This window comes from Balaenoptera acutorostrata, chromosome 16 (genome assembly GCF_949987535.1).
Source record: "Balaenoptera acutorostrata chromosome 16, mBalAcu1.1, whole genome shotgun sequence".
NCBI lineage: Eukaryota > Metazoa > Chordata > Mammalia > Artiodactyla > Balaenopteridae > Balaenoptera > Balaenoptera acutorostrata.
In genome coordinates this window covers 29,531,570-29,557,118 of record NC_080079.1, presented here as the reverse complement: position 1 = coordinate 29,557,118, position 25,549 = coordinate 29,531,570, and the positions used below count along the sequence as shown (strand labels likewise).

At 40.8% G+C, this 25,549-nt stretch overlaps 1 pseudogene; it reads left to right on the top strand.

Annotated features, from left to right (window-relative positions):
• The first annotated feature begins 17,321 nt into the window (after positions 1–17,321).
• On the top strand, positions 17,322–17,705 carry LOC130705013 (40S ribosomal protein S15a-like; annotated as a pseudogene).
• The last annotated feature ends 7,844 nt before the right edge of the window (positions 17,706–25,549 follow it).

The window sequence follows — 25,549 nt, the reverse complement described above, 5'->3', positions numbered from 1 at the left end:
CAGTGATGAATTACAGACTTACACTTCAGGGCAAGTGAGGACAAATAACCCTGCGATGAAAAACAACACCCCTGGGGAGGAGCAGGGCCCATGAAGGGCGTTTAGATTCCGTTTTCATCTTTTTCCCTGGACGCTCTTTGCTCTCTCCATCCGCTTCTCTTTCCGCTCCTCTCCTGTCCCCTCTCTGTCTTTCCTCCCTCTATCCCCTTCTGCCTCTCTCCCTCTCTGCCTCTTCCTTTTTAAACCTCTACTTAGCATTGTGTCTTCCTCTCTGTCTCCTTCTTCCTTCCTTCTTTCTCCCTCACTTTTCCTTTTCTCTACTAACTGACTTATGGAATTAAAGAATATTTGATAGCTTGATGAATTCTATTATTCGTATTGAAAAATAAGGCAATTCTCTCATGAAAATAGCAATTATATTAAATTGCTTTTTTATTTGTATATAAACCATAGTACTTTTTCCTGTGCCTCAGTTATCTTTGATAGAGAAAAGCCCCCATCCCTCAACACACACACAGTTCATGCAGCGCAAGGCAGGGGAGGGAAGCCAGCAAGGAGGCACTCGTCTGATTAGCATTAAGGGGAAATCCTCAGGACACCGACAGCAAGGAAGGGTTAAGATTGCAGAATGTTGAAGGTGGACCCTCTACTCCAAGCTCCTTGCTTTGTTTCCAGGCTCCTCATCCATCCACCCCACATCCCTGGAGTTTTCTGGAGAAGGCAAATAGATCATATCAATGCCCCCAGACAGGAAATGGAAGTCCAGAGAAATTACATGATTTTTCCAAAGTCACGCAGCCGGTTCATGGGAAAACCTTGAGGAGAACCTATTTGTCAAGCACAACAAATATATAACACCAGGTATATCACGTGAGGACATCATAGGAGCTACAAGAATTGGAACAGCTTGATAAGACCCAGTTACCACTTAAGTGGAATTATGACCTGCAGGGAGAAGCTAGGTCATTTAACCAACACTCATTTACCAGGTGGACAAAATGGGATTCGGCCCTAGAGTCTATGGATTACATGTCAAATTCACATTCACACACAATAGGTCACTCTAATGGAGGGGTCAGGGATACGGGCCATGCACACAGAAGATGATCTGGTTTCCTTTCAGCACTCAGTCCACACCCAGTGCCTCCCTCGCTGACATGTTAGACAACAGCTCCAAGCAGCTGCTCCCGTTACTGTCCGCCCCTCTGTATCCTCTAAGTACCTTCTGCAACCTGCCACGTGACTCCTCTTCCCAGGGAGGCTGTGATCTGCAATTAGCAGGCAGTCTTGATGACTGGCTTTGAGTTTATTAAGTCCTGAATTCCCAAGTACACTTTGTTCTTTTTCTTCCTCCCTTCCTTCCTTCCTTCTTTTCTTTCCCTTCCCTCCTTCCTTCTTTCCTTCCTTCCTTCTTTCTTTTTTTCTTTCTTTCTTTCTTTCATGACACCAGTCACTTTATGTTCAGCCAAAAGAAAATATTTATGGAGTACTTTTCTAGCCAAGCACTGTGCTGGGCACTAGGAATACAGATACAATAAGCCAGGCTCCCTTCCCTTCCACTGGTTACAGTGTCATGGGAGGTGGGGTGGCACATTCATGAAAAACATTTTCCTCCCTCTGAGATGGGAAGGGGTAGCCTGTGGGTTGCACAGGGTGCTATTGGCCCAATCAGGGCAGACTTTTCTGGGAGGCGGGTGACATCTGAGCCAAGTTTTGAGGCATGAATAGAAGTTGGCCAGGCCAAGTGAAGAAAACTAGTTCTGTCAAAAGAAAGGTGGAAAGTTGGTGGGAGAGGGGGTTGAGAGAGGGCTCGGGGCAGGTTGTGCTCACTTGTGTCGCTACAGTTTTTGCACACTGCAACTATCTCTCTGGGGGAGAAACGGGTAGAAAGGCATAAGTTTTATTTTGACTCTAGGAACAATTTCCTTTGGCTTTAAAACTTATGTTGGAATAATGGGTGAAACTGTGCAGAGGAGAGGGGTATATGGGAACTCTCTTCTATCTGCTCAATTTTTCTGTAAACCTAAAAACGTTCTAAAAATAAATTATTAATTTAAAATTTTATGTTGGATTATTTAATTTAATTAATTTTTGGAGGGGGGAGGTCAGCTAATGTTATCTTTGTCATCGTTGAGAACATGGAACTCCTTGGAAGTTATGATAAGGAGTCTGGCTTCTCCGCCCATTCCTCTTTCCCCTTAGTGCCTCCCGGTCTCGGTAAAGGGTACCGCCATCACCTGTTCAGGCCAGCCTGATTTGATCATCCTTGATCCCTCCATCTCTAGTTCTATAGATTGTACTCTAAGCTGTCTCTAGAATTCATCCAGTCTGTTCCATCTCCTTTTCTTTCCCTCTGGAGCAGTCCACCATCATCTTCTCCCAGGCTGTCCTCTTCAGTGACCTCTTAAGTGGATATCCCACTTATATTAGTCTGCTTAAGCTATCACAACAAAGTGTCACAGAAATTTATTTTCTTACATTTCTGGAGACTGGAAGTCCAAAATCGTGGTGTCAGCGGGTTGCTTTCTTCTGAAGTCTCTCTCCTTGGCCTGTGGGTAGCTGTCTTCTCCCTGAGCTGTCTTCTCCCTGTGTCTTCATGTGGTCTTCCCAATGTGTGTGTGCATTTGTGTCCTAATCTCTTCTTTAAGGACACCAGTCAAATCAGATTAGGGCCTGTCCTAATGACCTCGCTTGAACTTAATTACCTCTTTAAAGACTTTATCTCGAAATACATTCACAATCTGAGGTACCGGGACTAGGACTTCCACATACGAATTCAGTATATAACACCACTTACTCTCTGTGGCCCTCTGAGCCATTTTTCATGCACCCACCAAGGTGATCTTCTGAAAATGGAAGTCAGACCAAGTTACTTACCTGCTTCAAAGCCTTCAGTGGCTTCCCAGTGTATTTAAAATGAAATCCAAACTCTTCCCCGTGGCTTACAAAGCATGGTCTGACCCCTACAAACTGCCCCCCCCAAACTCTCCCTGCCTCTTCCCTGGCTCATCACCATGCAGCTGCACAGGCTTCCTTACGTTTTTTTTTTTAATTAATTAATTAATTTATTTATTTTTGGCTGTGTTGGGTCTTCGTTTCTGTGTGAGGGCTTTCTCTAGTTGCGGCGAGCAGGAGGCACTCTTCATCGCGGTGCGCGGGCCTCTCACTGTCGCGGCCTCTCTTGTTGCGGAGCACAGGCTCCAGACACGCAGGTTCAGTAGTTGTGGCTCACGGGCCTAGTTGCTCCGCGGCATGTGGGATCTTCCCAGACCAGGGCTTGAACCCGTGTCCTCTGCATCGGCAGACAGATTCTCAACCACTGCGCCACCAGGGAAGCTCCTTCCTTACGTTTTTAAAATACATGAAACTCTTCTATGCTCTGCCCACTCTTCACCTGGCCACCTCCTACTCATCCTTCAGTTCTCAGAGACGCCTTCCCTGAAGGCCTGGTCTCAAGTAGGCGCCCACTGTGATTCTCAATCCTAGCCTCCAGTGCCTTTACTTTGTATCTTTTATCACAATTTGATATCACATGTTTTTTTGTTTACTTGTTTTGTTTGTCTTTCTGAGGACAAAGACTATTTCTGTTTTGTTCCTGCTGGTGTCCTTGCTCTTAGCATAATGCCTGGTACAGGGAAGGTGCTCAGCAAATATTTACTGAATGAGTGACAGAATGAACTGGGAGCTTGCACTTTATTCTCCAGGCATGGGAAGCTGCAAGGGATTTCTAGCAAGGGAGTAACGTGGTCAGATGCACGTTTGAGAGATATCATTCTGGCTACAGTGGGGAGGGGGTGAGTTAAGGGTCTGATCCTGGAATCAGGGAAACTAGTGGGAAGACTACTGTAATAGCCCAAGTGAGAAATGATGAAATATTGAACTAGGGTCATGGAAATGAGGTAGCATTTATAGGATGTGACCGTTTATCGGATGTAAGGAGAAGGGGGACTCCGAGATTCTTGGACCAGGTGAGAAGGTGAATGGGAGTATCTTTCATGGAGACTGGAAGAGAAGAGGAGGAACAGGTTGGCTGAGAGTCTTGGGGGATAAATTAGAATACTTATCTCCCCACTAGAAGGCTCCCCTTAAAGACAGGGACTGTGTTGAAGTTCCCATTTAAAAAATACATAGCACATAGTAAGCCCTTAGTAATCCCAGTTGGGGAAGTGCATGTAGGCCCTTAGTCACATGCACACCGTCAGTTATAGAAACCTTCACTTCTGTCCACAGCCTGAACACCCTGGGGATGTTGGTTCTCTGAATTCCCATGTCACTCATCCTCCAGCCCTGCTCAGCCTGTTCCATTCCTGATGACCCCCCACTCTTTGCTTGTTTTCGGCCCTGGCAGAAACAAAGCAAGCCCAAAATACACCATCCAACTGGCAAGTGATGAGTGATTAGCTGCCTGGCTCTAAAAGGCTGGAATGAGGCGGCCTTTCAGTACTAAGTGCAGTAACCCTAGCCCTCAGCTTGTTGTAATTCTAGATGGAGGTGGTCTGGGACTGGGCGTGGGCAGGGCAGCATGAACAGACCCTCGAGGTCCAGCGGGAAGTGGGAAGAGAGCGCATCTCTCTGCAGTCAATTGAAAGTATGAAATTAACGCTCAAATGGAGGGAAATGAGATGCACTGGATTACATGAGAGGATGAGTGATTCTTCTCGCTAAGGGAAGGCTCTCTGCAGGGGATGGGATGGCAGGTTTGGTGGCCACACTTTATCTCTTTCTTGCTCCTCACCTAAGATAAGATACTACATTTATACAAGGAGATTCTCATTGCTTTTTTTCTTCACTTTATTTCTGCCAAATATCCTACAGCTCTGTGGCTTTGGGCAAGTAACTTAACCTCTCTGAATTTTAGTTTCCTCATCAGTAAAGTGGGAGTTGTAGCCCACGCCTCAAACAGCTGTTGTGAGAACCTAAATGAGCTAAAGGATTTAAGGAATTATAGAGGCATTCCATAATTGAGGTGGTTAGATCCTACCAAAAGCAAGTCTCTATTTCAGAAGCACCAGGGCACTGGAGAATGCAGTCAGTGCTCAGATGCCTGTGGTTTACAGTGTGATAGTAAGTATGTGTTCATTTAATCTGTGCTCTAGGAAAGTCCCGGTGCCTTAATCAAGAATATACAGCACAGGAGTGATCAGTTGGCATTTAATTAAATGTTCACAGCTACTATGAAGGTTTCAATCTTTATCTCCCATTACCATCAGAGTATTATAATTAGCACAATAAGGGTATTAGATAGCATAATAAGGGTATTAGATTCACTGGGGGTGGGGGAATGTGGCTTGTTAATAAACCCCATTAGAAATGAGTCCTCATCATTAAAATCAGTGGTCTGGAAGATATGTATATTGGCTAAGACAGTTTACAGTCCCTCCCAACCCTTGCATGATCAGAAAAAAGAGTCTGCTGAGCCCCACACCATTCACCTTTCTGGAGGGTACCTGCTGCTAGATTCTAACATGGTCCTGGGTCCAGCCATAACATCAAAGGATTCGATTTGCCTGAAGCCTTAAGGTTAACCCACTCCTGCTTCTGGATTTTGGAGACCCACCTGGAGCAAAGCTTTCGTGCAAAGCCTGGTTAGAGCACCTCAGAGGACAGAGCCATGATCAGCTTTCAGAACAGGTCCTTTTGTGTCTACTTGCTGATAAAAGTGTGTCTAATAAGTGTCCAAAATGTGGCAGAATTTGACCTGAAACTTGTGTGAAGTGGTTGGGGGAGCAGCTAGCCCTCAACAACCCGTAATGTTTGGGAGCTAACTACAGCTACCGAAAACAACCTAACAGTTTGTGCATAATTAAATTCGTTTAGGTCAGTTTGCAGCAGCTGCTGTTAATGTATGTTAGGGCCAAGCACTTTATTTACCTTATTTCGTTTAATCCTCAGAACAAATCTGTGAGGTAGGCCCTATTATTATTCCAATGTTTTTAACCAGGGAAAAGGAGGCCCAGAGATCTTAATGCACTGCCCAAGATCACACAGCTACTAATTAGTGGATCAAGTTTTGAATGCAGAGCACTTGTGCTTAATCAGTGCACACTACTTCCTGATAGCATTTGAGGGTTTGAGATTGAAAACTGTTTCCCTCAAACAGGGTCAGGCTATAGTCTGGCTTTGCTCGCAGCTATGCCTTCCGCATCTCAGCCCACTGCTGAGAAACGGCCACCTTCAAACTGAGCGGGAGCTGCCCTACTCGGACTGTGTCACGGATTCTGGTGCCTCTGTCACAGATTCTGTCTGGCAATGGCCCAATGGCCACCTCTTGACCCTCCCTTTTCACAGTTTCTTATTTCCTCTTTTCCTCCCTCATTCTTCATATAGACTCTTAGGGCCTCAGAGTTGGAACATCCAGTCCTGGCCAGAATATATAAATATACAAGATCCCAGAGGTGGTTCTCCAGCCTTGCTGAAATGCAGCCCAGCCTGGGCACTGATGCCATATTCGAATGGCTCTAATCCCTCGGGAGCTTGTCTTCTTATTGACCAGACTGTGCCTTCTTGTCACTTCATCCACTGGTCCTAATTCTGCCCACTGGAGTCACTCAGAAGCCCAATCCCTGTGTCACATGACAGCCCTTCAAGTACGTTAGGATGGATTCATGTGTCACTAAGTGCGCTACCTTAAAAGACCAATGGATGTCACATGCCTTGAGATATAATGTGGGATTTCTCCAGTTCCTGCAGGTCTCCCTGCTGGAAGCTTTGGAACCTGAACGACTCTGGCTTCATAGGAATCTCTCCTGTCCTCTGGGCAGAGGTGCTTCCTGACCAGCTTTCCAGAATCAAAGAGGAAGCTGCTAAAGCCCTCTCTCCTTTTACTATTATTTTTATTAAGCTATAACTTATACAATTATTTACACAGATCTTTTTTTTAATTTATTGAGATACAAGTTATTTACCATAAAATTCACTATTTTAAAATGTACAATTCACTGATTTTTAGTGTATTCCCAAAGTTATGCAACCAATACTACTACCTAATTCCAGAACATTTTCATCACTTCCAAAAGAAACCCCATACCCATTAGCAGTCCCTCTGATTCCCCTGCCCCCATCCTCAGTAACCACCACTCTACTTTCCGTCTTTTAGGATTTGCCTACTGTGGACATTTCATCTAAATGGAATCATACAATATGTGCTCTTTTGTGACTTCTTTCACTTCACATAGTGTTTTCAAGGTTCATCCGTGTTGTACCATGTACCAGAATTTCCTTCCTTTTTATGGCCAAATGATATTGCACTGTATGGATATATCACATTTTGTTTACCGGTTCATCAGTTGAGGGACATTTGGGTTGTTTCCACTTTGGGGCTGCTATGAATAATGATGCTGTGAACATTTCTGAACAAGCTTTTGTGTGAACATGTTTTCGATTCTCTAGGAGTGGGACTGACGTTGCGCAGCTCGTAAGTGTATGTCCGTTTTAATGCATCTCATGTGGAGCTCTTTACACACATAAAGGTTTCAGCCTGGGCTTGGGACTTGAGTGAGCAGACAGAAACCTATCTCACTAACAACACGTGGTGGAATCCAAGTCAGCTGGAAAGCCCAGCCAGAGTCCCACTAGCAATTCTTTTTCCTCTCTCCCATGCCCTGAGAGGCTCAATGGTTTCTTCAATTCAAAGATGCTGTCTATTTGATAACAATTCAGAGGGCTGGGGTAGGGGAAATGGTGGCAGGAAAGTTTCTTTTGATATTGATTGTAAGATACCTCTTGATTTTAAAAAGTTAAATTGGGAGTGTCAGGTTTAATCCTTTCAACAACCCCATCTCCATCTTCTCTATGAAGAAAGTAAGGCTCGAGATTGGAACCAAGATGGTGGAGTAGAAGGACGTGCTCTCACTCCCTCTTGCGAGAGCACCAGAATCACAGCTAGCTGCTGGACAATCATCGACAGGAGGACACTGGACTTCACCAAGGAGGATACCCCATGTCCAAGGACAGAGGAGAAGCCACAGTGAGACGGTAGGAGGGGTGCAATCACAGTAAAATCAAGTCCCATAACTGCTGGGTGGGTGACTCACAGACTGGATAACACTTATACCACAGAAGTTCACCCACTGGAGTGAAGGTTCTGAGCCCTACGTCAGGATTCCCAATCTGGGGGTCCGGCAACGGGAGGAGGAATTCCTAGAGAATCAGACTTTGAAGGCTACTGGGATTTGATTGCAGGACTTCGACAGAACTGGGGAAAACAGAGACTCCACTTTTGGAGGGCACACACAAAGTGGTGTGCACATCGGGACACAGCGGAAGGAGCAGTGACCCCAGGGGAGACTGAACCAGACCTACCTACTAGTGTTGGAGGGTCTCCTGCGGAGGTGGGGGGTGGCTGTGGCCCACCATGGGGACAAGGACACTGGCAGCAGGAGTTCTGGGAGGTACTCCTTGGTGTGAGCCCTCCCAGAGTCTGCCGTTAGCTCCACCAAAGAGCCCAGGTAGGCTCCAGTGTTGAGTTGCCTCAGGCCAAACAACCAACAGAGAAGGAACCCAGCCCCACCCATCAGCAGTCAAGCGGATTAAAGTTTTACTGAGCTCCCCCCACAAGAGCAACAGTCAGCTCTACCCACCACCAGTCCCTCCCATCAGGAAACTTGCATAAGCCTCTTAGATAGCCTCATCCACCAGAGGACAGACAGCAGAAGCAAGAAGAACTACAATCCTGCAGCCTGTGGAACAAAAACCACATTCACAGAAAGATAGACAAGATGAAAAGGCAGAGGGCTATGTACCAGATGAAGGAACAAGATAAAACCCCAGAAAAACAACTAAATGAAGTGCAGATAGGCAACCTTCCAGAAAAAGAATTCAGAATAATGATAGTGAAGATGATCCAGGACCTCGGAAAAAGAATGGAGGCAAAGATCGAGAAGATGCAAGAATGTTTAACAAAGACCTAGAAGAATTAAGGAACAAACAAACAGAGATGAACAATACAGTAACTGAAATGAAAACTACACTAGAAGGAAACAATAGCAGAATAACTGAGGCTGAAGAACGGATAAGTGACCTGGAAGACAGAATGGTGGAATTCACTGCTGCAGAACAAGATAAAGAAAAAAGAATGAAAAGAAATTAAGAGAGCCTAAGAGACCTCTGGGACAACATTAAACACAACAACATTCGCATTATAGGGGTGCCAGAAGGAGAAGACAGAAAGGACCAGAGAAAATATTTGAAGAGATTGTAGTCAAAAACTTCCCTAACATGGGAAAGGAAATAGCCACCCAAGTCTAGGAAGTGCAGAGAGTCCCATACAGGATAAACCCAAGGAGAAACACACCAAGACACATAGTAATCAAATTGGCAAAAATTAAAGACAAAGAAAAATTATTGAAAGCAGCAAGGGAAAAATGACACATAACATACAAGGGAACTCCCATAAGGTTAACAGCTGATTTCTCAGCAGAAACTCTGCAAGCCAGAAGGGAGTGGCATGACGTACTTAAAGTGATGAAAGGGAAGAACCTACAACCAAGATTACTCTACCCGGCAAGGATCTCATTCAGATTTGATAGAGAAATCAAAAGCTTTACAGACAAGCAAAAGCTAAGAGAATTCAGCACCACCAAACCAGCTCTACAACAAATGCTAAAGGAACTTCTTTAAGTGGGAAACACAAGAAAAGAAAAGGACCTACAAAAACAATCCCAAAACAATTAAGAAAATGGTCATAGGAACATACATATCGATAATTACCTTAAATGTAAATGGATTAAATGCTCCAACCAAAAGACACAGACTTGCTGAATGGATACAAAAACACGACTCATATATATGCTGTCTACAGGAGACCCACTTCAGACCTAGGGACACATACAGACTGAAAGTGAGGGCATGGAAAAAGATATTCCATGCAAATGGAAATCAAAAGAAAGCTGGAGCGGGCTTCCCTGGTGGCGCAGTGGTTGAGAATCTGCCTGCCAATGCAGGAGACACGGGTTCAAGCCCTGGTCTGGGAAGATCCCACATGCCGCGGAGCAACTGGGCCCGTGAGCCACAATTACTGAGCCTGCGCGTCTGGAGCCTGTGCTCCACAACAGGAGAGGCCGCGATAATGGGAGGCCTGCGCACCGCGATGAAGAGTGGCCCCCGCTTGCCACAACTGGAGAAAGCCCTCGCACAGAAACGAAGACCCAACACAGCCATAAATAAATAAATAAATAAAAATTAAACTTAAAAAAAAAAAAATTTACTAAAAAAAAAAAAAAAAAAAAGAAAGCTGGAGTAACAATACTCATATCAGATAAAATAGACTTTAAAGTAAAGAATGTTACAAGAGACAAGGAATGACCAGGGGATCAATCCAAGAAGAAGATATAACAATTATAAATATATATGCAGCCAACATAGGAGCACCTCAATACATAAGGCAACTGCCAGCAGGTATAAAAGAGGAAATCAACAGTAACACAATAATAGTGGGGGACTTTAACACCTCACTTACACCAATGGACAGATCATCCAAAATGAAAATAAATAAGGAAACAGAAGCTTTAAATGACACAGTAGACCAGATAGATTGAATTGATATTTATAGGACATTCCATCCAAAAACAGCAGATTACACTTTCTTCTCAAGTGCACATGGAACATTCTCCAGGATAGATCACATCTTGGGTCGCAAATCAAGCCTCAGTAAATTTTAAAAAATTGAAATCATATCAAGTATCTTTTCTGACCACAATGCTATGAGATTAGAAATGAATCACAGGGAAAAAAACGTAAAAAACACAAACACGTGGAAGCTAAACAGTACGTTACTAAATAACCAAGAGATCACTGAAGAACTCAAAGAGAAAATAAAAAAATACCTAGAGACAAATGACAATGAAAACACGACGATCCCAAACCTATGGGATGCAGCAAAAGCAGTTCTAAGAAGGAAGTTTATAGCTATACAAGCCTACCTCAAGAAACAAGAAAAATCTCAAGTAAACAATCTAACCTTACACCTAAAGGAACTAGAGAAAGAAGAACAAACAAAACCGAAAGTTAGCAGAAGGAAAGAAATCATAAAGATCAGAGCAGAAATAAATGAAATAGAAACACAGAAAACAATAGCAAAGATCAATAAAACTAAAAGCTGGTTCTTGGAGAAGATAAACAAAATTGATAAACCGTTAGCCAGACTCATCAAGAAAAAGAGGGAGAGGACTCAAATCAATAAAATTAGAAATGAAAAAGGAGAAGTTATAACAGACACTGCAGAAATACAAAGCATCCTAAGAGATTACTACGAGCAACTCTATGCCAATAAAATGGACAACCTGGAAGAAGTGGACAAATTCTTAGAAAGGTATAACCTCCCAAGACTGAACCAGGAAGAAATAGATAATATGAACAGACCGATCACAAGTAATGAAATTGAAACTGTGATTAAATATCTTCCAACAAACAAAAGTCCAGGACCAGATGGCTTCACAGGTGAATTCTATCAAACATTTAGAGAAGAGCTAACACCCAGCCTTCTCAAACTCTTCCAAAAAATTGCAGAGGAAGGAACACTCCCAAACTCATTCTATGAGGCCACCATCACCCTGATACCAAAACCAGACAAAGATATTATAAAAAAAGAAAAATACAGACCAATATCACTGATGAATATAGATTCAAAAATCCTCAACTAAATACTAGCAAACAGAATCCAACAACACATTAAAAGAATCATACAGGGGCTTCCCTGGTGGCGCAGTGGTTGAGAATCTGCCTGCTAATGCAGGGGACACGGGTTCGAGCCCTGGTCTGGGAAGATCCCACATGCCGCAGAGCAACTAGGCCCGTGAGCCACACCTACTGAGCCTGCACGTCTGGAGCCTGTGCTCCGCAACAAGAGAGGCCGCGATAGTGACAGGCCCACGCACCGCGATGAAGAGTGGCCCCCGCTTGCTGCAACTAGAGAAAGTCCTTGCACAGAAACGAAGACCCAACACAGCCAGAAATAAATAAATAAATTTAAAAAAATAATAATAACAAATGTTCAAGTACAATTGGTGTCTTTAAAAAAAAAAAAAAAAGAATCATACACCATGACCAAGTGGAATTTATCCCAGGGATGCAAGGATTCTTCAATATACACAAATCAATCAATGTGATACACCATATTAACAAACTGAAGAATAAAAACCATATGATCATCTCAATAGATGCAGAAAAAGCTTTTGACAAAATTCAACACCCATTTATGATAAAAACTCTCCAGAAAGTGGGCATAGAGGGAACCTACCTCAACATAATAAAGGCCATATATGACAAAACCACAGCAAACATCATTCTCAATGGTGAAAAACTGAAAGCATTTCCTCTAAGATCAGGAACGAGACAAGGAAGTCCACTCTCACCACTATTATTCAACATAGTTTTGGAAGTCCTAGCCACAGCAATCAGAGAAGAAAAAGAAATAAAAGGAATACAAATTGGAAAAGAAGAAGTAAAACTGTCACTGTTTGCAGATGACATGATACTATACATAGAGAATCCTAAAGATGCCACCAGGAAACTACTAGAGCTAATCAATGAATTTGGTAAAGTTGCAGGATACAAAATTAATGCATAGAAATCTCTTGCATTCCTATACACTAATGATGAAAAATCTGAAAGAGAAATTATGGAAACACTCCCATTTACCATTGCAACAAAAAGAATAAAATACCTAGGAATCAACCTACCTAGGGAGACAAAAGACCTGTATGCAGAAAACTATAAGACACTGATGAAAGAAATTAAATATGATACCAACAGATGGAGAGATATACCATGTTCTTGGATTGGAAGAATCAATATTGTGAAAATGACTATACTACCCAAAGCAATCTACAGATTCAATGCTATCCCTATCAAATTACCAATGGCATTTTCTACAGAACCAGAACAAATCATCTTAAAATTTGTATGGAGACACAAAAGACCGCGAATAGCCAAAGCAGTCTTGAAGGAAAAAAACGGAGCTGGAGGAATCAGACTCCCTGACTTCAGACTATACTACAAAGCTACAGTAATCAAGACAATGTGGTACTGGCACAAAAACAGAAACATAGATCAATGGAACAAGATAGAAAGCCCAGAGATAAACCCACGCACCTATGGTCAACTAATCTATGACAAAGGAGGCAAAGATAAACAATGGAGAAAAGACAGCCTCTTCAATAAGTGGTGCTGGGAAAACTGGACAGCTACATGTAAAAGAATGAAATTAGAACACTCCCTAACACCATACACAAAAATAAACTGAAAACGGATTAAAGATCTAAATGTAAGGCCAGACACTATAAAACTCTTAGAGGACAACATAGGAAGAACACTCTGACATAAATCACAGCAAGATCTTTTTTGATTCACCTCCTTGAGTAATGGAAATAAAAACAAAAATAAACAAATGGGACCTAATGAAACTTCAAAGCTTTTGCACAGCAAAGGAAACCATAAACAAGACAAAAAGACAGCCCTCAGAATGGGAGAAAATATTTGCAAACGAATCAACGGACAAAGGATTAATCTCCAAAATATATAAACAGCTCATGCAGCTCAATATTAAAGAAACAAACACCCCAATCCAAAAATGGACAGAAGACCTAAATAGACATTTCTCCAAAGAAGACATACAGATGGCCAAGAAGCACATGGAAAGCTGCTCAACATCACTAATTATTAGAGAAATGCAAATCAAAACTACAATGAGGTATCACCTCACACCAGTTAGAATGGGCATCATCAGAAAATCTACAAACAACAAATGCTGGAGAGGGTGTGGAGAAAAGGGAAACCTCTTGCACTGTTGGTGGGAACGTAAATTGATACAGCCACTATGGAGAACAGTATGGAGGTTCCTTAAAAAACTAAAAATAGAATTACCATATGGTGCCGCAATCCCACTGCTGGGCATATACCCCGAGGAAACCATAATTCAAAAAGATACATGCACCCCAATGTTCATTGCAGCACTATTTACAATAGCCAGGTCATGGAAGCAACCTAAATGCCCATCGACAGACGAATGGATGAAGAAGTTGTGGTACATATATACAATGGAATATTACTCAGCCATAAAAAGGAACGAAATTGAGTCATTTGTTGAGACGTGGATGGATCTAGAGACTGTCATACAGAGTGAAGTAAGTCAGAAAGAGAAAAACAAATATTGTATATTAATGCATGTATGTGGAACCTAGAAAAATGATACAGATGAACCGGTTGCAGGGCTGAAGTTGAGACACAGATGTAGAGAACAAACGTATGGACACCAAGAGGGGAAAACCACAGTGGGGTGGGGATGGTGGTGTGTTGAATTGGGCGATTGGGATTGACATGTATACACTGATGTGTATAAAATTGATGACTAATAAGAACCTGCAGTATAAAAAAACAAAAACAAACCAAAAAAAACAACTAATACTAAACTTTCTTTGGGTTATTTGTATGGAAATATGTTAATATAAATGTTTCAGACATTACATGAAATTTCTAAAAATCTTATATGTTCTGGTATAATGTTATAAGTCATAATTCTACTTATTACTTTAAAATGTATATCTCAGAAATAACTAAATTTCCTTGTCAATTGCATTATTATGAACTTTCATCAAATCTTTAACTGTGGTCATTTTTAAGTCTTTTGTCCTTTACAGACAGTTCTGGGTGTACTCTGATGCTTTTGCAAAAATGTTCCTATAAAAGGGTTTCATCTTCAAGGAATTCATGGAAAAGACTGTGACAAGTACAGGTTTCTGGAAACTGACTGTACTGCTGAACTGAATGAATAAGCATTTTCAGAACTCTAATGGAAAACTGATGAATTCATAAAAGTGCTAACAAAAGATCAAGATAAAAAAAAATAATTACATGGGACTGAGTGAACTGATGGGGATGATTATAATTTTTGTGACTTTCTGTTTGAATAAAAAAAGAAAAAATCCCACAAGGACTCAGAGGCAAAAAATATACAAACCAATTTTCACTGCAAAGTAAAGGAGCTGTTACAGTGGAGGATTACTGGACTGAATGTCAATATTATGACACAGTATGAGTGTGTTTCGTGTTTGGTAATTGCAATCATTGTTGCTTTTGTTGTGGTCATCCATTTACAATGCTTGGTGTCAGTTTATTTATCTCTTGTAAGAATAAAATACAGTGTGTGTGTGTGAAAAAACAAAAAAAAAGAAGAAAAAGATGTAGTACATATATACAATGGAATATTACTCAGCCATAAAAAGGAACGAAATTAGGTCATTTTGAGACGTGGATGGATCTAGAGACTGTCATACAGAGTGAAGTAAGCCAGAAAGAGAAAAACAAATATCGTATATTAACGCATATATGTGGAACCTAGAAAAATGGTACAGATGAACCGGTTTGCAGAGCAGAAATTGAGACACAGATGTAGAGAACAAACGCATGGACACTAAGGGGGTAAAGCGGTGGAGGGGTGGGGGTGGTGGTGGGATGAATTGGGCGATTGGGATTGACATGTATACACTAATGTGTATAAAATGGATGACTAATAAGAGCCTGCTGTATAAAAAAAAATCAGCAATGAAAAAAAAAAGTTAAATTGCTTGGGGAGGGGAGAGAGATTACTGCATTTTTAGATTTGGGGAGATTACAGTCTTACATTTAAAGGTTACCCTCAGAGGCCAACCCAGTACTTTTATAGAGGAGGAAAAGGAGGGATGGCTTGGACAACAGCATAGGCCAACCCTTACTGCTGAGGCTGCAGGAAGAAAGGTTGTAGACACAGAAGTAGCAGGCAAGGCTGGGGCGGTGGTCCATCTACTGAGCATCTCTGATGTGACTTCTAGAGCCAGCCCGTGGAGAGAAAGGTTACTCTGTGCTACATCAGACACTAAGCAATAGGAATCTGCTCCTTAATTCTGCACACCATGATGTCACAGGAAAGGCTGAGGAGCTCCAAGTGGCAGAGCCCAGAGAACTCTGGACTCCAAGCCCAACCCTGTTCTTTCCATAATGACACGTATTACTTCACCTCCCTGGGCCTTGGTTTCTTGATCTATGCAGTCAGGAGAGGGATCCCTTCCCTGTCTGAGTCACTCTGTCATTATCAGGACCAAGCAAAATGAGTTAATAAGGAGGTGAGCGCTCTTTAAAATGAAGGACACATGTGGGTGATGACTTATTATGGGCCTGGATTCATTTAAGCTCACTGATCTATTCATGCCACAGATATTAATAAGTACCTGGTTATAGTTTAACCTCAACTACCTCTTAAAGTAACTACCACTGCATTTTTATCACCTACTGTGTACTTTGTCTAAGTCACTCTGTCTAATTTCAAAAGAAGTTCCTTAGGCTTCCCTTTCTAGTACTCATGTCTCCTACTCCCTGCCCAATATTCACGTCTTCCTGAAACTTGGGTCTTTACAGTGGTCTCCTTCTCAGGACTGTTTCGACTCATTTATGTTTTGGCTGAGATCTCAAGGTCAGTACCACATGCAGCATGCACCACTGACTACTACAGATCAACAGAGTAAACAAATCTGGTTTACTTCTAAAGCTTTTTCCAACAGTGCCCAGGAGACACTTTCTAAGACAGGGCAAATTCTTTCAGCCTTCAGTAAAGATTTAAGAACTTGAGGTAACTTCTTCAAAGCATTCACTTAATGTTGTCTTTCCACCACCGTATGCCAAGCTCACAAGGGAGACACATATCACCCCTTTGATATTCTAACGACTTTGTAATTATACAACTGGCAAGAAAGGAAACTTGAGAAGTTAAAGGCACAACCCAAATGTCCCTTGGTGGATGAAGGGATAAATAAAATGTGGGATATACATACAATGGAGTACTATTCAGCCTTAAAAAGGAAGGAAATTCTGACACATGTTGTAACATGCATGAACCTTAGTGACATTGTGCTAAGTGAAATAAGCCAATCACACACAAAAAAATTCTGTATGATCTCACTTATATGAGGTACCCAGTGTAGTCAGATTCATAGAGAAAGAAAATAGAACAGAGATTACCAAGGACTGGGGGGAGGGGAGAATAGGGAGTTATTGTTAAATGGGTACAGAGTTATAGTTTGGGATGATGAAAAAGTCCTAGAGATGGATAGTGGTGATGATTGCACAACAGTGTGAATGTACTTAATGCCACTGAATTTTACACTGAAAATGGTTACAAAGGTAAATTGTATGATGGATACTTGGCCGTTTGGCTTCCTTCTAGTGTTTGACTATTATGAATAAAGCCACTAAAAAAGTTAAAGGCAGCCTTTAGAATGTTGTGATATAGTAAGGGGAAACATAGGTCATAAAAGACTGTCATGCTCTTTCCACCATCTTTCCGTGCCACCGTAATGGTGCACATGAACATCCTGGCCAAGGTTCTCAAGATCATCAACATTGCTGAGAAGAGAGGCAAACACCAGGTTCTTACCAGGCAGTGCTCCAGAGCTATCATCTGGTTTCTAACTGATGATAAAGCATCCATTAATGACCACAGAGTTGGTTAATTGTTGTGAACCTCACAAGCAGCTTAAACAGTTGTAAAGTGATCAACCCCAGATTTGGTGTGCAATTTGGTGATCTAGAATAATGACAGACTACCCGATCCCATCCCATCCTTCGTACTAGTGATCTTGGCTGGCATCACAGACCAAGCGGAAGCAAGATGAAAACACACAGGAGGGAAAATCCTGGGATTCTTTTCCTCGGGATGTAACACATACATACAAATATAATGCCTCAGTGAATAACAATAACAAATACTATTATTTCTTTCTTAATAAAATAATGATATATACGATTATATATGCACATAGTAAAAAGTCTTAGATAATATTCACCAAAATGCAAATAGTGAATAATTCTGTATGGTGGGATTATGAATAATTTTTTAAAATAAACTTATTTATTTTTGGCTGCATTGGGTCTTTGTTGCTGCGTGGGCTTTCTCTAGTTCCGGCGATCGGGGGCTACCCTTCGTTGCGGTGCGTGGGCTTCTCATTGCAGTGGCTTCTCTTGTTGTGGATCACAGGCTCTAGGCGCGGGCTTCAGCAGTGTGACATGTGGGCTCAGTAGTTGTGGCTCACGGGCTCTAGAGTGCGGGCTCAGTAGTTGTGGCACACAGGCTTAGCTGCTCCGCAGCATGTGGGATCTTCCCAGACCAGGGCTCGAACCCGTGTCCCCTGCATTGGCAGGCAGATTCTTAACCACTGTGCCACCAGGGAAGCCCAACAAATAATTCTATTATTTTTTTTTTTTTTTTTTTATGTCTGAAACATTTATATTAACATATTTCCATACATATTTCCATACAAATACAAATATAAGATTTTTAGAAATTTCATGTAATGTCTGAAACATTTATATTAACATATTTCCATACATATTTCCATACAAATACAAATATAAGATTTTTAGAAATTTCATGTAATGTCTGAAACATTTATATTAACATATTTTCATACATATTTCCATACAAATACAAGATTTTTAGAAATTTCATGTAATGTCTGAAACATTTATATTAACATATTTCCATACATATTTCCATACAAATACAAATATAAGATTTTTAGAAATTTCATGTAATGTCTGAAACATTTATATTAACATATTTCCATACAAATAACCCAGTGAAAGTTTAGTATTAGTTGTTTTGTTTGTTTTTTTATACTGCAGGTTCTTATTAGGCATCAGTTTTATACACATCAGTGTATACATGTCAATCCCAATCGCCCAATTCAGCACATCACCATCCCCACCTCATCGCAGTTTTCCCCCCTTGGTGTCCATATGTCCATTCTCTACATCTGTGTCTCAACTTCTGCCCTGCAAACTGGCTCATCTGTACCATTTTTCTACATTCCACATACATGCATTAACATACGATATTTGTTTTTCTCTTTCTGACTTACTTCACTCTGTATGACAGTCTCTAGATCCATCCACTTCTCAACAAATGACTCAATTTCGTTCCTTTTTATGGCTGAATAATATTCCATCGTATATATGTACCACAACTTCTTTATCCATTCGTCTGTTGATGGGCATTTAGGTTGCTTCCATGACCTAGCTATTGTAAATAGTGCTGCAATGAACATTCGGGTGCACGTGTCTTTTTGAATTACGGTTTTCTCTGGGTATATGCCCAGTAGTGGGATTGCTGGGTCATATGGTAATTCTATTTTTAGTTTTTTAAGGAACCTCCATATTGTTCTCCATAGTGGCTGTATCAATTTACATTCCCACCAACAGTGCAAGAGGGTTCCCTTTTCTCCACACCCTCTCCAGCATTTGTTGTTTGTAGATTTTCTGATGATGCCCATTCTAACAGGAGTGAGGTGATACCTCATTGTAGTTTTGATTTGCATTTCTCTAATAATTAGTGATGTTGAGCATCTTTTCATGTGCTTCGTGGCCGTCTGTATGTCTTCTTTGGAGAAATGTCTATTTAGGTCTTCTGCCCATTTTTGGATTGGGGTGTTTGTTTCTTTGATATTGAGCTGAATGAGCTGTTTATATATTTTGGAGATTAATCCTTTGTCCGTTGATTCATTTGCAAATATTTTCTCCCATTCTGAGGGTTGTCTTTTCGTCTTGTTTATGGTTTCCTTTGCTGTGCAAAAGCTTTGAAGTTTCATTAGGTCCCACTTGTTTATTTTTGTTTTTATTTCCATTACTCTAGGAGGTGGATCGAAAAAGATCTTGCTGTGATTTATGTCAAAGAGTGTTCTTCCTATGTTTTCCTCTAAGAGTTTTATAGTGTCCAGTCTTATATTTAGGTCTCTAATCCATTTTGAGTTTATTTTTGTGTATGGTGTTAGGGAGTATTCTAATTTCATTCTTTTACATGTGGCTGTCCAGTTTTCCCAGCACCACTTATTGAAGAGACTGTCTTTTCTCCATTGTATATCTTTGCCTCCTTTGTCATAGATTAGTTGACCATAGGTGCGTGGGTTAATCTCTGGGCTTTCTATCTTGTTCCATTGATCTATGTTTCTGTTTTTGTGCCAGTACCATATTGTCTTGATTACTGTAGCTTTGTAGTATAGTCTGAAGTCAGGGAGTCTGATTCCTCCAGCTCCATTTTTTTGCCTCAAGACTGCTTTGGCTATTCGGGGTCTTTTGTGTCTCCATACAAATTTTAAGATGATTTGTTCTAGCTCCGTAAAAAATGCCATTGGTAATTTGATAGGGATTGCATTGAATCTGTAGATTGCTTTGGGTAGTATACTCATTTTCACAATGTTGATTCTTCCAATCCAAGAACATGGTATATCTCTCCATCTGTTGGTATCATCTTTAATTTCTTTCATCAGTGTCTTATAGTTTTCTGCATACAGGTCTTTTGTCTCCCTAGGTAGGTTTATTCCTAGGTATTTTATTCTTTTTGTTGCAATGGTAAATGGGAGTGTTTCCATAATTTCTCTTTCAGATTTTTCATCATTAGTGTATAGGAATGCAAGAGATTTCTGTGCATTAATTTTGTAACCTGCAACTTTACCATATTCATTAATTAGCTCTAGCAGTTTTCTGGTGGCAGTTTTAGGATTCTCTATGTATAGTATCATGTCATCCGCAAACAGTGACAGTTTTACTTCTTCTTTTCCAATTTGTATTCCTTTTATTTCTTTTTCTTCTCTGATTGCCGTGGCTAGGACTTCCAGAACTATGTTGAATAATAGTGGTGAGAGTGGACATCCTTGTCTCGTTCCTGATCTTAGAGGAAATGCTTTCAGTTTTTCACCATTGAGAATGATGTTTGCTGTGGGTTTGTCATATATGGCCTTTATTATGTTGAGGTAGGTTCCCTCTATGCCCACTTTCTGGAGAGTTTTTATCATAAATGGGTGTTGAATTTTGTCAAAAGCTTTTTCTGCATCTATTGAGATGATCATATGGTTTTTATTCTTCAATTTGTTAATATGGTGTATCACATTGATTGATTTGCGTATATTGAAGAATCCTTGCATCCCTGGGACAAATCCCACTTGATCGTGGTGTATGATCCTTTTAATGTGTTGTTGGATTCTGTTTGCTAGTATTTTGTTGAGGATTTTTGCATCTATATTCATCAGTGATATTGGTCTGTAATTTTCTTTTTTTGTAGTGTCTTTGTCTGGTTTTGGTATCAGGGTGATTGTGGCCTCATAGAATGAGTTTGGGAGAGTTCCTTCCTCTGCAATTTTTTGGAAGAGTTTGAGAAGGATGGGTGTTAGCTCTTCTCTAAATGTTTGATAGAATTCACCTGTGAAGCCATCTGGTCCTGGACTTTTGTTTGTTGGAAGATTTTTAATCACAGTTTCAATTTCATTACTTGTGATTGGTCTGTTGATATTTTCTGTTTCTTCCTGATTCAGTCTTGGAAGATTATACCTTTCTAAGAATTTGTCCATTTCTTCCAGGTTGTCCATTTTATTGGCATAAAGTTGCTTGTAGTAGTCTCTTAGGATGTTTTGTATTTCTGCGGTGTCTGTTGTAACTTCTCCTTTTTCATTTCTGATTTTATTGATTTGAGTCCTCTCCCTCTTTTTCTTGATGAGTCTGGCTAATGGCTTATCAATTTTGTTTATCTTCTCAAAGAACCAACTTTTAGTTTTATTGATCTTTGCTATTGTTTTCTTTGTTTCTATTTCATTTATTTCTGCTCTGATCTTTATGATTTCTTTCCTTCTGCTAACTTTGGGTTTTGTTTGTTCTTCTTTCTCTAGTTTCTTTAGGTGTAAAGTTAGATTGTTTACTTGAGATTTTTCTTGTTTCTTTAGGTAGGCTTGTATAGCTATAAACTTCCCTCTTAGAACCGCTTTTGCTGCATCCCATAGGTTTTGGGTCGTCGTGTTTTCATTGTCATTTGTCTCTAGGTATTTTTTTATTTCCTGTTTGATTCCTTCAGTGATCTCTTGGTTATTTAGTAACGTATTGTTTAGCCTCCATGTGTTTGTCTTTTTTACGTTTTTTTCCCTGTGATTCATTTCTAATCTCATAGCGTTGTGGTCAGAAAAGATGCTTGATATGATTTCAATTTTCTTAAATTTACTGAGGCTTGATTTGTGACCCAAGATGTGATCTATCCTGGAGAATGTTCCGTGTGCACTTGAGAAGAACGTGTAATCTGCCGTTCTTGGATGGAATGTCCTATATATATCAATTAAATCTATCTGGTCTATTGTGTCATTTAAAGCTTCTGTTTCCTTATTTATTTTCATTTTGGATGATCTGTCCATTGGTGTAAGTGAGGTGTTAAAGTCCCCCACTATTATTGTGTTACTGTCGATTTCCTCTTTTATAGCTGTTAGCAGTTGCCTTATGTATTGAGGTGCTCCTATGTTGGGTGCATATATATTTATAATTGTTATATCTTCTTCTTGGATTGATCCCTGGATCATTATGTAGTGTCCTTCCTTGTCTCTTGTAACATTCTTTATTTTAAAGTCTATTTTATCTGATATGAGTATAGCTACTCCAGCTTTCTTTTGATTTCCATTTGCATGGAATATCTTTTTCCATCCCCTCACTTTCAGTCTGTATGTGTCCCTAGGTCTGAAGTGGGTCTCTTGTAGACAGCATATATATGGGTCTTGTTTTTGTATCCATTCAGCCAGTCTATGTCTTTTGGTTGGGGCATTTAATCCATTCACGTTTAAGGTAATTATCGATATGTATGTTCCTATGACCATTTTCTTAATTGTCTTGGGTTTGTTTTTGTAGGTCCTTTTCTTCTCTTGTGTTTCCACTTAGAGAAGTTCCTTTAGCATTTGTTGTAGAGCTGGTTTGGTGGTGCTGAATTCTCTTAGCTTTTGCTTGTCTGTAAAGCTTTTGATTTCTCCATCAAATCTAAATGAGATCCTTGCTGGGTAGAGTAATCTTGGTTGTAGGTTCTTCCCTTTCATCACTTTAAGTATTTCATGCCACTCCCTTCTGGCTTGCAGAGTTTCTGCTGAGAAATCAGCTGTTAACCTTATGGGGGTTCCCTTGTATGTTATTTGTCGTTTTTCCCTTGCTGCTTTCAATAATTTTTCTTTGTCTTTAATTTTTGCCACTTTGATTACTATGTGTCTCGGCGTGTTTCTCCTTGGGTTTATTCTGTATGGGACTCTCTGCGCTTCCTGGACTTGGGTGGCTATTTCCTTTCCCATGTTAGGGAAGTTTTCGATTATAATCTCTTCAAATATTTTCTCTGGTCCTTTCTCTCTCTCTTCTCCTTCTGGGACCCCTATAATGCGAATGTTGTTGCGTTTAATGTTGTCCCAGAGGTCTCTTAGGCTGTCTTCATTTCTTTTTATTCTTTTTTCTTTAGTCTGTTCCGCAGCAGTGAATTCCACCATTCTGTCTTCCAGGTCACTTATCCGTTCTTCTGCCTCAGTTATTCTGCTATTGATTCCTTCTAGTGTAGTTTTCATTTCAGTTATTGTATTGGTCATCTCTGTTTGTTTGTTCTTTAATTCTTCTAGGTCTTTGTTAATCATTTCTTGCATCTTCTCAATCTTTGCCTCCATTCTTATTCCGAGGTCCTGGATCATCTTCACCATCATTATTCTGAATTCTTTTTCTGGAAGGTTGCCTATCTCCACTTCATTTAGTTGTTTTTCTGGGGTTTTTTCTTGTTCCTTCATCTGGTACATAGCCCTCTGCCTTTTCATCTTCTCTGTCTTTCTGTAACTGTGGTTTTTGGTCCACAGGCTGCAGGATTGTAGTTTTTCTTGCTTCTGTTGTCTGCCCTCTGGTGGTTGAGGCTATCTAAGAGGCTTGATGGGAGGCTCTGGTGGTGGGTAGAGCTCAATTCTATTATTTTTATGTTTTAACTGTTACAAAACAAAAATTCAACTGAATAAATTTGAAGAGCTAATTGGCTTTATTCAATGATTCATAAATCGAGCAGCATCTCATCTAGTAAATAGAAGGGCGCTCCAAGGAGTTGTACAAAATGGAAGGTTTTTATAGTCAGAAGGAGGGTGGGGCAAGGAAGTTATTAGCAAAAGAAAAGAAAGAATTGTTTCAGGCCAGGTCGTCTTCTTTTTTGGGGGGAAGCAAATGCCAGGGGTCTTCTACAGATTATCTCCCTAGTGCTGATCAGATTGTCTATTTGAAGGTCGCTTTCTGGGGAGAGGTTGAAACTGCAGCAAAATCTTGGTTTGCTGACATGGGGACAAATGACTCCATTTGGGGCTTTTATTTCTTTTTAACAGTACAAAAAATACATAAAGTTATTTTCTAGTGTATATGTCTGCTTCCCCTAGTCATGGCAGAGAACTTAAGTAAGGAGGCATGGCTTTTCATTCCAGTGATCTGTTTCTTTTCCATTATGTTCTTAGGTGCTTACATGTTGTGAGGAGCTGTGGTTCAGAGGTGGAGCCTGTGGCCTTGGAAAAGTCACTGAACCCTCTGAGCCTCTGTTCCTTCACCCATTAGATGAGAATAGTAGTAATAATAACAACAACAATAAAACCTACCTTTTGGTGTTGTGCAGAGGTGTGTGGTATGATAAGAAAGCACTCAAATGAAATTGATGTCACTCTTTATTACAGAAAGTACTGCTAGCATCCAGATTACCACAGGAAGTAGGGTTGAGGAGAATATTTTCAAAATTCTCTCCATTCTAGCCAACTGTAATCAATTAAATTGAGGCTGCCACTGATCTCCACCACCAGTCCATTCCTCACTCCGCCTCCCAATCTTTGATCTTTAATGACTTGAATGTGCTAAAGAACAACCACTAGGGGGCACAATTTCATCACTTGAGAGCCTGAGTCCCATTGCCCTAATTTCTTACCAGTGCACTGTACCATCCAAAAATTCTGTGAATACGAACCTAAGTATTAAGGAAGCTTTCCAGTGGAGGGAAACCCAAGGTCACAGGCTCACGGCCCCACCCTTTTATGGGTCTCCTCCCCCCACCTCCTTTCCTCCTCTCTGTTGTAACTGGCACCAGTTCCCCTCCCCTTTGGCGGGTAGGGCCTTGTTTTGCTTACTCAGCCAGACGTTGCCAGAAAGGAACTATTTTCCCCTTGTGGGCTGTGAGGCTAAACATTATTTGTCCTGCTCAAGGCTGCTATGGGACAATATTTGGTTTGAAGGACTTTTTTCTTTGCTTTGATTCAGCTCAAGGTGGCTACCAAGGTCAGCAGCTGTCTCCATGTTTCTCTTCAACCTACCAACTTCTGAGCAGGTGGTTTAAGACCATTCCTTTAATTTTTTTTTTCACTTGGGGGTGATCAAACTAGCCCCATTAATCTACTGTGGACAATGACACTTGTAGGCAAATCCCTGCTTTGCTTCTCAGACTTAGAAGGCTCGCTGCCCCTTCTCTTTCTGCTGCTAAGATTTCTTTTTTTTTAATTTAATTTATTTATTTTATTTACTTATTTTTGGCTGTGTTGGGGCTTTGTTGCTGCTCACGGGCTTTCTCTAACTGCGGCTATAGGGGGCTACTCTTCGTTGTGGTGCGCGGGCTTCTCATTGCGGTGGCTTCTCGTTGCAGAGCACGGGCTCTAGGCACGCGGGCTTCAGTAGTTGTGGCACGCGGGCTCTAGAGCACAGGCTGAGTAGTTGTAGCACACGGGCTTAGTTGAATATATAGGTT